Source organism: Dasypus novemcinctus, unplaced genomic scaffold (genome assembly GCF_030445035.2).
Source record: "Dasypus novemcinctus isolate mDasNov1 unplaced genomic scaffold, mDasNov1.1.hap2 scaffold_69, whole genome shotgun sequence".
Lineage (NCBI taxonomy): Eukaryota > Metazoa > Chordata > Mammalia > Cingulata > Dasypodidae > Dasypus > Dasypus novemcinctus.
The window spans coordinates 3,662,999-3,676,638 of record NW_026688628.1 but is presented as its reverse complement, the minus strand read 5'-3'; the positions used below and the strand labels follow the sequence as shown (position 1 = coordinate 3,676,638).

The window sequence follows — 13,640 nt, the reverse complement described above, 5'->3', positions numbered from 1 at the left end:
AAAAATACAGGACTCTTTCTTGATAAAAACACTCCAAAAGATCAGAATACAAGGAAATTTTTTGAACATGATAAAGAGTATATATGAAGAACCTACAGCCAACATTGTTTACAATGGAGAAATCCTAAAATCCTTCCCTCTAAGAAGTCAAGAACAAGACAAGGATGCCCACTCTCTCCCCTTCTATTTAACATTGTCTTAGAAGTAATTGCTCGGTGTCCATGGTCTCCCGCGCGGGACAGAGGGGCCTCCTGGAGCTTGAGCTTTCTCAGGACTAGACCTGGACTCCGACCCGACTCCAGAGTGCAGTCGTTTTGAATCGAAGATACATGACTTGCGAGAACAAATGATGAACAGCAGCATGAGCTCTGGGTCTGGGTCCCTCCGAACAAGTGAGAAGAGGTCGTTGTATGTCAGAGCCCTGTTTGGTTATGATCAGACTCAGGACAGCTGCCTGCCAAGCCAGGGTCTCAGCTTCTCTTATGGTGACATTTTGCATGTCATTAATGCCTCTGATGATGAGTGGTGGCAAGCAAGACTGGTGACCCCTCATGGAGAAAGTGAGCAGATCGGTGTGATCCCCAGTAAGAAGAGGGTGGAAAAGAAAGAAAGAGCTTGATTGAAAACAGTGAAGTTTCATGCCAGGACAGGGATGATAGAGCCTAACAGGTCAATCAAAACGAAACGTAAAAAGAGTTTCCGCCTCTCTCGAAAGTTTCCATTTTACAAGAGCAAAGAAAACATGGTCCAGGAGAGCAGCATACAGGAACAGGGAGTGACATCCAACACCAGTGACACTGAAAGCAGTTCCAAAGGACAAGAGGATGCTATTTTGTCATATGAGCCAGGACACGACAAGAAATTCACTATGCAAGGCCTGTGATTATCCTGGGCCCAATGAAGGACTGAGTCAATGATGACCTGATCTCTGAGTTCCCACATAAATTTGGATCCTGTGTGCCACATACTACCCGGCCTAGGCGTGATAATGAGGTAGATGGACAAGACTATCACTTTGTGGTATCCCAAGAACAAATGGAGAAAGATATTCAGGACAACATGTTCATTGAGGCAGGCCAGTTCAATGACAATCTTTATGGGACCAGCATCCAGTCGGTCCGGGCAGTTGCAGAGAGGGGCAAGCACTGCATCTTAGATGTTTCTGGCAATGCTATCAAGAGGCTGCAGCAAGCACAACTTTACCCCATTGCCATTTTCATCAAGCCCAAGTCCATTGAGGTGCTTATGGAAATGAACTGACGGCAGACATATGAACAAGCAAATAAGATCTATGACAAAGCCATGAAACTGGAGCAGGAGTTTGGAGAATACTTTACAGCCATTGTGCAGGGTGACTCACTGGAAGAGATGTATAACAAAATCAAACAAATCATTGAGGACCAGTCTGGGCACTACATTTGGGTCCCATCCCCTGAAAAACTCTGAAGAATCCCCTCCAACCATTCTCTTGTGAACAGAAGAAATCAAGTCCCTCTTCCCTCCTCCCTCTTCATTCCTGTCCCCATGGGGAGAACAAATGACTACTGTTCTTGTCCCCTTTTTTAGATATGTCAAAAAAATTGAGTTTTCTAGTCCCGTTTTTTTTTTTTTTTAATTTTTGGTTTGTTTTAGTTTATTTTTTGGGATGATGCCATCTCACTCATCACGTGACTGTACCCATTCCTGCATGGACCTTTCCCAAGCGCTTGCAGAGGTGCAAATCCATCAGAGTCATTGTTTTCTTAAAAATCAAGCAGAAGTAAAGAGAAGCAAGGAGGACTGATGGAAAAGACAGACTCTGGACAGCTACATGGAGTGTGAATTGAGCTATATGCACAACATGACGAGATGCCCCTCGGGCATTTCCTCATAGTTGTATTGCTGTCTTGCAGCTCTGAACAGTGCAACATCATGACAACAGAAAGTATCTTATTTATATATATATATGTAATTTATATAAAACATATAGAAATTATTATATATATATTATACACTCTCATATAATATATATATATTCACACACATTTGGACTAGAGAATCTATGGAGACTTCATCAGTGGTACTTTGTTATTAGAGAAATGTTTTAATTTTCATATTCCAATCAGATGGCATCTTATATCCCAACTGGTTGGGAAGGGATTGAAAATTATGGTAGTAAGTGCTATACTAAGGGTACTCACATCTGCTCATTCTTTTGAGAGAGAAGGTTTTCTGTAGGAGGGGGTTCAGCTTGAGGCCTGCAAGAGAGGGCTTTTTGCCTGGGGACAGGAGGTTGGAGACTTGACCCTAAAGCAGCTGCTGCCCTTGAAGTGCAGTCAGTCCTATGTGTGGAACGAGGGAGAATGGCTAATGATGCTCCATATTAAATTGCCTATTGTTTTATGCCACCTGGTGTGTCTGCATGAGAGGTTTCTGTTTTGTTCATTTTTAAGCTGCTGTTAAACCAAAACCATGTTGTGCTACTGTGACAGCCTTTTCATTATTCCAAATTTTACTTTTACTATTTAAGTGAATGCATAGAATCCTATTTGACAGTGTTCTAAAGGCTTCTAATGCTCTGAAGGAGCCAGGCCTTGTGCTATAGTAGGTGACCCAGGCCTGGCCTGCTAATCAGCAGAAGGGAAAGTGTAGGGTAAGAGCTGGGGGGCTCTGCAGTTTAGTGCTGTCCCTTCACTTACCTGCCAAAGGCATGCAAGACTCAGCTGAGATTCTTCAAAGGGCCCACTGACAGGGCTGGGGAGTCACTTTCCTTCCAGTTCTGTGCGGGGACAATGGAACAGCATAGGCTTGGTCAGCCGTGTACTTAGTTTGATTTGGGCTTTTTTTTTTTTTTTTTTTTTTTTTGCCGCTGCTTCATATGCCCTACCCCAGCCCGCTCACTGACAGCTGGTAGCTTACTATTTCTTCAAGAAGAAAGTAGACTTTAATGCTGTAAATTTGAGCCATAGTGCAAAGATTCACCTCCTAGTGAGATGTGAAACTTCGTTGCTTTTTCCTAGAGTCCAATGGCAGTGATTGTGGCCAAGGGAGTTTGTTTCTGAACACAAATGCAGGCAGCAAGTGTGGTTCAGGCCCCGCCCCACCCCACTCTGCTTCTTAAAGCCAGCCTGCCTCCCTCCCCTCCATGCTGCAGGAGTAACACGGGAGAAGAAAATGGAAATGCTCAGCTGTAGGGTTGAGCTGGCCATTTCCTAACCCATGTGGTATGATCAGTGCAAACAATTCTCTTCTGAAGATGCTTAAGTGCTACCAGCCAAATGGGGGACATCTGTGAACAGTGTTATCCTACCAACATGATAAGACTAATTGAGTGTGGGGCCCAGAATGAGGGTAGAGAAAGGGCAGCAGCTTTACCTAGGCAGTACACTGGACTGAAGGCAAAGAGGGATAAAATGATGGCTAATTATGACTCTGGTGAGGAGGGGATGAGCAAAGAGTGTGCATTTCTATGATGTTAGCTAAGTGATATATTCTGAATGATGCTCAGCCCTCTGCCTCTCCTGGAGAAGAAATGCAAAGATTAAAAGTAAGCATGACACTAGTTCGTTTACCAGTGTTCCTTCCAAGGAGACATATATTTTTTAATAAACGATAGTTGCAATAAAAAAAAAAAAAGAAGTAATTGCTCGAGCACTGAGGCAAGAACCAGATATAAAAGGCATTCAAATTGGAAAGGAAGAAGTCAAAATTTCGTTATTTGCAGATGACATGATCCTACACATAGGAAACCCTGAGAGGTCTACAACAAAGCTTCTAGAACTCATAAATGAGTTTAGTAAAGTTGCAAGTTATAATATCAATGCGCAAAAATCAGTAGCATTTCTGTACACCAATAATGAGCAAGATCCAGAGAAAATCAAGAAAAAAATACCATTCACAATAGTAAATAAAAAAATCAAGTATTTAGGAATAAATTTAACTAAAGATATTTTAAAAACTTATACACTGAGAACTATACAAGACTGTTCAAGGAAATCAAAGAAGACCTAAATAAATGGAAGAATATTCCCTGTCCATGGATAGGAAGACTAAATATTATTAAGATGTCTATCTTACCAAAACTGATCTACACATTCAAAGCAATCCCAATAAAAATCAAGACAGCCTTCTTTAAGGAACTAGAAAAACTATGAAATTTATTTGGAAAGGAAAGAGGCCCCGAATAGCTAAAGACATATTGAAAAAGAAAAACGAAATTGGAGGAATCACACTACCTGGCTTCAAAACATACTACAAAGCTACAGTAGTGAAAACAGCATGGTATTGGCATAAGGAGAGACACACAGACCAATGGAATCGAATTGAAAGTTCAGATATAGAATCTCAGGTATATAGCCATATAATATTCGATAAAGCCACCAAACCCTCTCAACTGGGAGAGAATGGCCTATTCAACAAATGGTGCCTGGAGAACTGGATAGCCATATGGAGAAGAATGAAAGAGGATTACCATCCCACACCTTATACAAAGATCAACTCAAGATGGATCAAAGACCTACATATAAGAGCCAAGACCATAAAGATCTTGGAAAGAAGTGTAGGGAAACATCTACAGGACCTTGTAATAGGAAATGGCTTTATGAACTTCACACAGAAGCACGAGCAACAAAAGAACAAATAGATAAATGGGACTTCCTCAAAATTAAAGCCTTCTGCACCTCAAAGGAGTTTGTCAAGAAAGTAAAAAGGGAACCCACACAATGGGAGAAAATATTTGGCAACCATATATCTGATAAGAGACTTATAACTTGCATATATAAAGAACTCATAAATCTTGAAAAAAAAAGATAACCCATTTAAAAAATGGGGAAAAGATTTAAACAGACAATTCTCCAAAGAAGAAATAAAAATGGCTAAAAAGCACATGAAAAAATGTTCCAAATCTCTAGCTATGAGGGAAATGCAAATCAAAACTACAATGAGATACCATCTTACTCCCATAAGATTGGCAGCTATGAAAAAAACAGAAGACTACAAATGCTGGAGAGGATGTGAAGAAATGGGAACACTCATCCACTGCTGGTGGGAATGCAAAAGGATCCAACCATTCTGGAGGACAGTTTGGCCGTTTCTCAAAAAACTAACCATAGATTTGCCATATGACCCAGCAATACCACTGCTGGGTATATACCCAGCAAAACTGAAAACAAGGACACAAACAGATATATGTACACCAATGTTCATAGCAGCATTGTTTACTATCGCTAAAAGTTGGAATCAATCCAAATGTCCATCAACAGATGAGTGGATCAATAAAATGTGGTATATACACACAATGGAATACTACTCGGCTGTTAGAACAAATACACTACAATCACACATGATAACATGGATGAACCTTGAGAATCTTATGTTGAGTGAAGCAACCCAGGCATTGAAGGACAAATACTGCATGACCTCAATGATATGAAATAAGCAAACTGCCTCAGAGAGCTAGACACCGGAAAAGAGGCTTACAGGAAATCGGGGGGTGGAGGAAGGATGTGAGTTAACGTCTGTAGGGGTGGAAACTGTGATGAGCTGGCGGTAAGTATGAGCACAAAGAAGGGACAAAATGGGGGCAAGGGGTTGCCTTCAGGTGGGGCTTTGTGGGTTTGAGGGGGGCTGGGGATTGGCAGAGGAGTAATATTGTCCAAAAATTGGGGGGAGGGAGGGGCAACATACGAACATGGGAGAGCGTCAGGTGTTCGTTGAGAACAAAATGTTGAGAAAATCGTATCAAAGTATAAGTAGGAGGGTTACCTGTTTAGGATGCTCAGGGGGTATGGCCTGATGCGGGACAGACTCAGGGCTAATAGCTGAAGGCTCATTTGGCCAAGGTGGGTTGTACCATTGGGAAGAGACCCAAGAAGTGAGAGGTGGGGTGGACCCACATCCTGGGGAGGACTAATGCCGTCAAATAGAGAGAACTGTATCTCTAGTGAGAAAGGATGGCTCCCAGGGCATTAGGGCAGTTGAGAAAGTCAGGCCCTGAATACTGCTGCAAGTATCTCTGGACATGGCCTGTCGGGAAATCGAGATTGGCTGGCGTTGTGGGCCCCAAGGGGAGGGGAAAATGGATGTGGAATGGATAGAAACAAGGTAAATATGGGGGCAAGAGAGGAGTTTTGTGAGAGTACACGAAGATGAATATAAAACATGTAATATTACTCCAAAAACATATAGGGGATGACAGACTAATAATGTAAACCATAAGGCAAAACATAGGATAACTAAAAAGGTTAGAAAACTGTACAACCTAAAGTATGGACCACATAGTAAGCACAGATGTCATCTTGTTTGAAAGCTATTGTCTCAGAATCTGTACATCAGTTTCAGGAAATATGATACGAACAAGTTAAGTGAATATCGCTGTGGAAGGGAAAAGGTTTTATGGTGAATCTGGGGAAGTACTGTATATTGTATATATGAATTTCGGTGATCTAAGACTCTTGTGAAGCTAACATTATGTTGGGATTGACTTTACGGGAAGTTTTGGATCACAGAGTGGTTCAACAATGGCAGCGGAGGAATACTGATATAGGATGTTATTGACAGGGTATATATGGTTGACAGGGAGTGTTATACAGGGCATATGCCCAAGGTATATAGTAATGTCTAGATACACTCATAGTGGAAACAATTAAAAACAATAGCTGGGGGGGGTACTGGGCCCCTGGCCGGGGAGACACTGTCATGGACCCTAGGGGAGCAGCGGCAGTCCCCCAGGTACAACGGCAAGAACCAGGAAGGAAGGAGGGCCCAACAGTGGGCTCCTGATACTTATGGGTATGCTTTTGAGCCTATACACCTGCAATAAGAATAAGGACTAGAGTAGCACTGTGCCTGGGAGTTTCCTCCTGACAGCCTTCATGTTACTCAAATGTGGCCACTCTCACAGCCAAACTCAGCATGTAGATGCAGTGCATTCCCCCAGCGTGGGACATGACACCCGGGGATGAGCCTCCCTGGCACCAAGGGATCACTACCACATATCAGCTGAAGATGCAATTAGAAAAGGACCTTGAATTAAAGGTTCAACATGGATCAGCAGAATATCCCTGTCTACATATAATAACATGACTTCAAAATGCTGTTTGACCTAATGTAAGGGGGAAATGGAAAGGAGAAATGAGATTATAAGGCTATGGGTCTCTAAAAAAGAGTCTGGAGGTTGTCAGAAGGAATGCCCTTATGCACAACTGAGCAGAGTCTGAGAGACAGATAAAGTAGATACAACCCCAGGTATTGGTTCTTTTGAGCGATAAAGAGACCCACGGGTCCTCTGCTCATGGCAGATGGGGTTCACTGCCATGGCAGATGGCCCTTCTTTGGAGCTGGTGTTTCTGAGTGATGGAATTGGACTCAGAGGGGATCTCTCTTCACAAGATTTGCATGCTACTTTAATGGAATTGTAGTTGGTGCTGGGGTTTTAGATATATTTAGGGGTTCTGAATCTCTGGACTGATAATATGACACCCAGGCCCAGAACCTCAACAGACTTCAGCTCCTACACTTTGATTTATTGGACTTACCCCACTCAGCTAACATTGAGTTGAAGAAGGTCAACCACCACACCATGGAGCCTAGAGTGTCTACAACTGAAAGCAGAAGGAGTGCATCCAGTATCCATGTGGAATCTAAGCCCCCACTTGACATAGATGTGCAATGGACACAAGCAATCCAATGTCCACAGAGACAATGTGGAATGGGTGTGTGAAGGGTAGCCATGGTGGCAGCTGGGTTTGGGGAATGGGAGGAAGAGATGAGATGTGGAGGCGTTTTCGGGATGAGGAGATGTCCTGGGTGGTGCTTCACGGACAATTACGGGACATTGTAGATCCCCCCAGGGCCCACTGGATGGAACATGGGAGAGTGTGGGCTATGATGTGGACCATTGACTAGGGGTGCAGTGATGCTCAGAGATGTACTTACCAGGTGCAATGGATGTGTCACGATGATGGGAGAGAGTGTTGCTGTGGAGGGAGTAGGGGGTGGGGTGGGGGGGTTGAATGGGACCTCATATTTTTTTAATGTAACTTTAAAAAAATAAATAAATAATTTAAAAAAACATACTACAAAGATACAGTAGTGAAAACAGCATGGTATTGGCATAAGGAGAGTAACACAGACCAATGGAATCGAATTGAAAGTTCTGATTTAGAACCTCATATATGTAGCCATATAATATTCGATAAAGCCACCAAACCCTCTCAACTGGGAGAGAATGGCTTATTCAACAAATGGTGCCTGGAGAACTGGATAGCCATATGGAGAAGAATGAAAGAGGATTACCATTTCACACCTTATGCACAGATCAAGTCAAGATGGATCAAAGACCTAAATATAAGAGCCAAGACCATAAAGACCTTGGAAAGCAGTGTAGGGAAACATTTACAAGACCTTGTAATAGGAAATGGTTTCATGAATATCACACCAAAAGCATGAGCAGCAAAAGAACAAATAGATAAATGGGACTTCCTCAAAATTAAAGCCTTCTGCACCTCAAAGGAGTTTGTCAAGAAAGTAAAAAGGGAACCCACACAATGGGAGAAAATATTTTGCAACCATGTATCTGATAAGACTCTTATAACTTGCATATATAAAGAACACCTATATCTTGAAAATAAAAAGATAAACAACCCATTTAAAAATGGGAAAAAGATTTAAACAGACACTTCTCCAAAGAAGAAATAGAAATGGCTAAAAAGCACATGAAAAAATGCTCCAAATCCCTAGCTATCAGGGAAATGCAAATCAAAACTACAATGAGATACCATCTTACCCGCATAAGATTGGCAGCTATGAAAAAAACAGAAGAATACAAATGCTGGAGAGGATGTGAAGAAATGGGAACACACATCCACTGCTGGTGGGAATGCAGAAGGATCCAACCATTCTGGAGGACAGTTTGGCAGTTTCTCAAATAACTAACCATAGATTTGCCATATGATCCAGCAATACCACTGCTGGGTATATACCCAGCAGAACTGAAAACAAGGACACAAACGGATATATGCACACCAATGTTCATAGCAGCATTGTTCACTATTGCCAAAAGTTGGAATCAACCCAAATGCCCATCAACAGATGAGTGGATCAATAAAATGTGGTATATACATACAATGGAATACTACTCGGCTGTAAGAACAAATACACTACAAACACACGTGATAACATGGATGAATCTTGAGAACCTTATGTTGAGTGAAGCAACCCAGGCATTGAAGGACAAATACTACATGACCTCAATGATATGAAATAAGCAAGCTGCCTCAGAGAGCTAGAGACTGGAAGATAGGCTTACAGGAAATCAGGGGGTGGAGGAAGGATGTGAGCTGACTTCTGCAGGGGTGGAATCTATGATGAGCTGGCGGTAAGTATGAGCACAAAGAAGCGAGAAAATGGGGGCAAGAGGTTGCCTTTGGGTGGGTCTTTGCGGGTTTGAGGGGATCTGGGGATGGGCGGATGGGTAATATTGCCCAAAAAATTGGGGGGAGGGAGGGGCAACATACGAACATAGGAGAGTGTCAGGTGTTGGTTGAGAGTAAAATACTGAGAAAACCATATCAAAATATAATTAGGAGGGTTACCTGTTTAGGATGCTCAGAGGGGATGGTCTGATGTGGGATGGACTCCTGGGGAATGTCTGAATGCTCATTTTGCCAGGGTAGGTTGTACCATTGGATAGAGACCCAAGTATCGAGAGTAGGGGTGAACCCACATCCTGTGGAGGACTAATGCCATCAAATAGGGAGAACCGTATCTCTCGAGAGAAAGGGTGGCTCCCAGGGCATTAGGGCAGTTGAGCAATTCAGGCCCTGAACACTGTTGCAAGTATCTCTGGACATGGCTCCTCAGGAAATGGAGATTGGCTGTCTCTGTGAGCCCCAAGGGGAGGGGGAAATGGATGTTGAATGGATGGAACCAAGGTAAATGTGGGGGCAAGAGAGGAGTTTTGTGAGAGTACACAAGGATGGATATAAAACATGTAATATTACACCAAAAACATATAGGAGACGACAGACTAATAATGTAAACCATAATGTAAAACATAGGATAACTAAAAAATTTAGAAAACTGTATATCCTAAAGTATGGACCACAATGTAAGCACAGATGTCACCTTGTTTGAAAGCTATTGTCTCTGAGTCTATACGTCAGTTTCGGTAAATATGATATAAATAAGTTAAAAGATTATCGCTGTGGAAGGGAAAATGTTTTATGGTGGATGTGTGGGAGTACTGTATATTGTATATATGAATTACTGTGATCTAAGGCTCTTGTGAAGAGAGGCTCAATAATTAGGAAAAAAGAAAAGAAAAAGATAGGATGTAGAATTTTTCCAAATAAATATGTATTCTATATCTAACCCTTAAACTCATCGCTATATTCCATTTTACTAGTAAGGGAACCTGACATTATATTGGGCTTCACTTTTCAGGAAGTTTTTGATCACAGAGTGGTTCAACTATGGTAGCAGAGGAATACTGGTATGGGATGTTATTGACAGGGAACATATGGTTGGCAGGGAGTTATACAGGGCATGTGTCCAGGGTGCATGGAAATGTTTTGATATACTCATAGTGGAAACAATTAAAAACAACAGCGGGGGAGTACTGGATTACTGGCCGGGGGTGGCTCTGTCGAGGTCTGTAGGGGAGCAGCGGCAGTCCCCCAGGTGCAACGGTAAGGACCAGGAAGGAATGAGGGTCCAACAGTGAGCCCCTGATACTAATGACTATGCTTTGAGCCTGTACGCCTGAAATAAGAACAAGGCCCAGAGCAGCACTGTGTCTAAGAGTTCCCTCCTGACAGCCTCTGTGTTACTCAAATGTGGCCAGTCTTGAAGCCAAACTCAGCATGTAAATGTAATGCCTTCCCCCCAGCGTGGGACATGACACCCGGGGATGAGCCTCCCTGGCACCAAGGGATCACTACTAAGTATGAGCTGATGACATAACTAGAAAATGACCTTAAATTAAAGGTTCAATGCAGACCAGCAGAATATCCCTGTCTACATATAATAACAGGAGTTAAAAATGCTGTTTGACCTAAAGTAAGGGGGAAATGAAAAGGAAAAATGAGTTCATATGGGTATGAGTTTCTAAAAAGAGTCTGGAGGGAAACGGACTTTGGCCCAGTGGTTAGGGCGTCCGTCTACCATATGGGAGGTCCGCAGTTCAAACCCCGGGCCTCCTCGACCCGTGTGGAGCTGGCCATGCGCAGTGCTGATGCGCGCAAGGAGTGCTGTGCCACGCAAGGGTGTCCCCCGCGTGGGGGAGCCCCCACGCGCAAGGAGTGCACCCGTGAGGAAAGCCGCCCAGCGTGAAAAAGAAAGAGCAGCCTAGCCTGCCCAGGAATGGCGCCGCCCACACTTCCCATGCCGCTGACGACAACAGAAGCGGACAAAGAAACAAAAGCAGACAAAGAAACAAGACGCAACAAATAGACACCAAGAGCAGACAACCAGGGGAGGGGGGGAAATTAAATAAATAAATAAATCTTTAAAAAATAATAATAATAAAAAAATAAAAAGAGTCTGGAGGTTGTCAGAAGCATCACCTTTATGCACACCTGAGCAGAGTCTCAGAGACAGATAAAGTAGATACAACCCCAGATATTGGTCTTTTTGAGGGCTAAAGAGACCCACAGGTTCTATGGTCATGGCAGATGGGGTTCACTGCCATGCCAGTTGGCTCTTCTTTGGAGCTGGTGTTTTTGCGTGATGGAGCTGGACTCAGATGGGATATCTTTTCACAAGCCTTTCATGTTCCTTTACTGGAATTGTAGTTGGTGCTGGGGTTTAAGATGTATCTAGGGGATTTGAATCTCTGGGCTGACAATATGATAGCCAGGCCCTGAGCCCTAACAGACTTCAGCTCCTACACTCTGATTTATTGGACTTACTCCACTCAGCTAACATATAGTTGAAGAATGTCAACCACCACACCATGGAGCCTAGAGTGCCTACAACTGAAAACAGGAGGATTGCATCCAATATCCATGTGGAATCTAAACCCCCTCTTGACATAGATATGGAATGGACACAACCAAGCCAAGGTCCACAGGAAGGAGGAATACAGTAAGGATCAGAGAGGACTTAATGATATTCTATGCATGAAGTATTGTGGTTAATAATTGAGAAAATGTGGCATTGATGTGGAAAAAGTGGCCATGGTGGCTGCTGGGTGCGGGGAAGAGGAGGAAGAGATGGGATGTGGAGGCATTCTCGGGACTTGGAGTTGTCCTGGGTGGTGCCCCAGGGACAATTGCCAGATGTTGTATGTCCTCCCATGGCCCACTGGATGGGACGTGGGAAAGTGTGGGCTATGGTGTGGAACACGGGACATGGGGTGCAGAGATGCCCGGAGATGTGCTCACCAGATGCAATGGATGTGACATGATGATGGGGGAGAGTGTTATTGTGGGGGGAGTGGTGGGGTGGGGGCGGTGGGGGCGAATGGGGACCTCATATTTTTTAATGTAATATCTTTTAAAAAAATGAATAAATTGAGTGGAATTTGGAAAAAAAAGAGAAGACACTGAGCAGGCATGAAGAAGGATTTGAAAACTTTAAAGGAAAAGTAACAGAACTCATGAGAATGAAAGACAAGATAGGTAAAATTTGAAATACAACATATTAGAGGCATATAACTGCAGACTTGAAATGATAAAAGAAAGAATATATGATACAGGTGACAGAAGTGCTGAAAAAAGAAGAGAGAAAAGAATGGAAGAAAATTGAGCAGGGGCTCAAGGTGTTCAGTGATAGCATGAAACACAACAACATATGTGTATGAGAGTTCCAGAAGGAAAATGCAAGGAAAGGGGTGCAGAATGTATATGTGAGGACATACTAGGTAAAAATTTCCCAGGGGTCATGAAACAAATGAACTTACATATTCAAGAAGCACAGGATACCCCAATCAAAATAAATGTGACTAGAACTACTCCAAGACACATACTACTCAAAATGTCAAATGTCAGAGATAAAGAAAATTCTCAGAGCAGGAAGGGGGAAGGAAACCATCACATACAGTGGATGCCCAGCAAGACTTAGCATGGATTTCTCATCAGAAACCTTGGAGGCAAGGAGGCAATGGAATGATACAATTAGGATACTGAAAGAGAAAAAGTACCAGCTGGGAAATTCTTTATCCAGCAAAATTGTCCTTCATAACATGAAGGGGAGTTTAAAATATTCACAAACAGAAACTAGGAGAATTCATAAAGAAGACTCTACCTTTGTAGGAAATAGTAAATTAAGCCTTACAAACTGAAAGAAAAAGAAAGGAGAGGGATGCTTGAAGGAGAGTATAGAAGAAAGAATAGCAGAAAGGTTAACCAAAAGAGTGAAAAGACAGACAAAAATAAGATATGACATATGAAAACCAAAGAATAAAACAGTAGAAACAAATAATGCATTTACAGTAATATGATTGAATATGAATGGATAAACTCCCAATGAAAAGATATAAGCTGACAGAATGTGTAAAAGAATCTTGAGCCACCCATATGGTGACTACAAGAGACTCATCTTAAACCAGGGATACAAACCAACTGTCAGTAAAATGTTGGAAAAAGATACTCTACAAAATAATAACCAAAAAAATAGCAAGGGTTGCTACACTAAGATCAGACAAAACAGACTTTAAATGC

At 42.5% G+C, this 13,640-nt stretch overlaps 1 pseudogene; it reads left to right on the top strand.

Annotated features, from left to right (window-relative positions):
• The first annotated feature begins 222 nt into the window (after nucleotides 1-222).
• On the top strand, nucleotides 223-1,848 carry LOC101444636 (disks large homolog 3 pseudogene; annotated as a pseudogene).
• The last annotated feature ends 11,792 nt before the right edge of the window (nucleotides 1,849-13,640 follow it).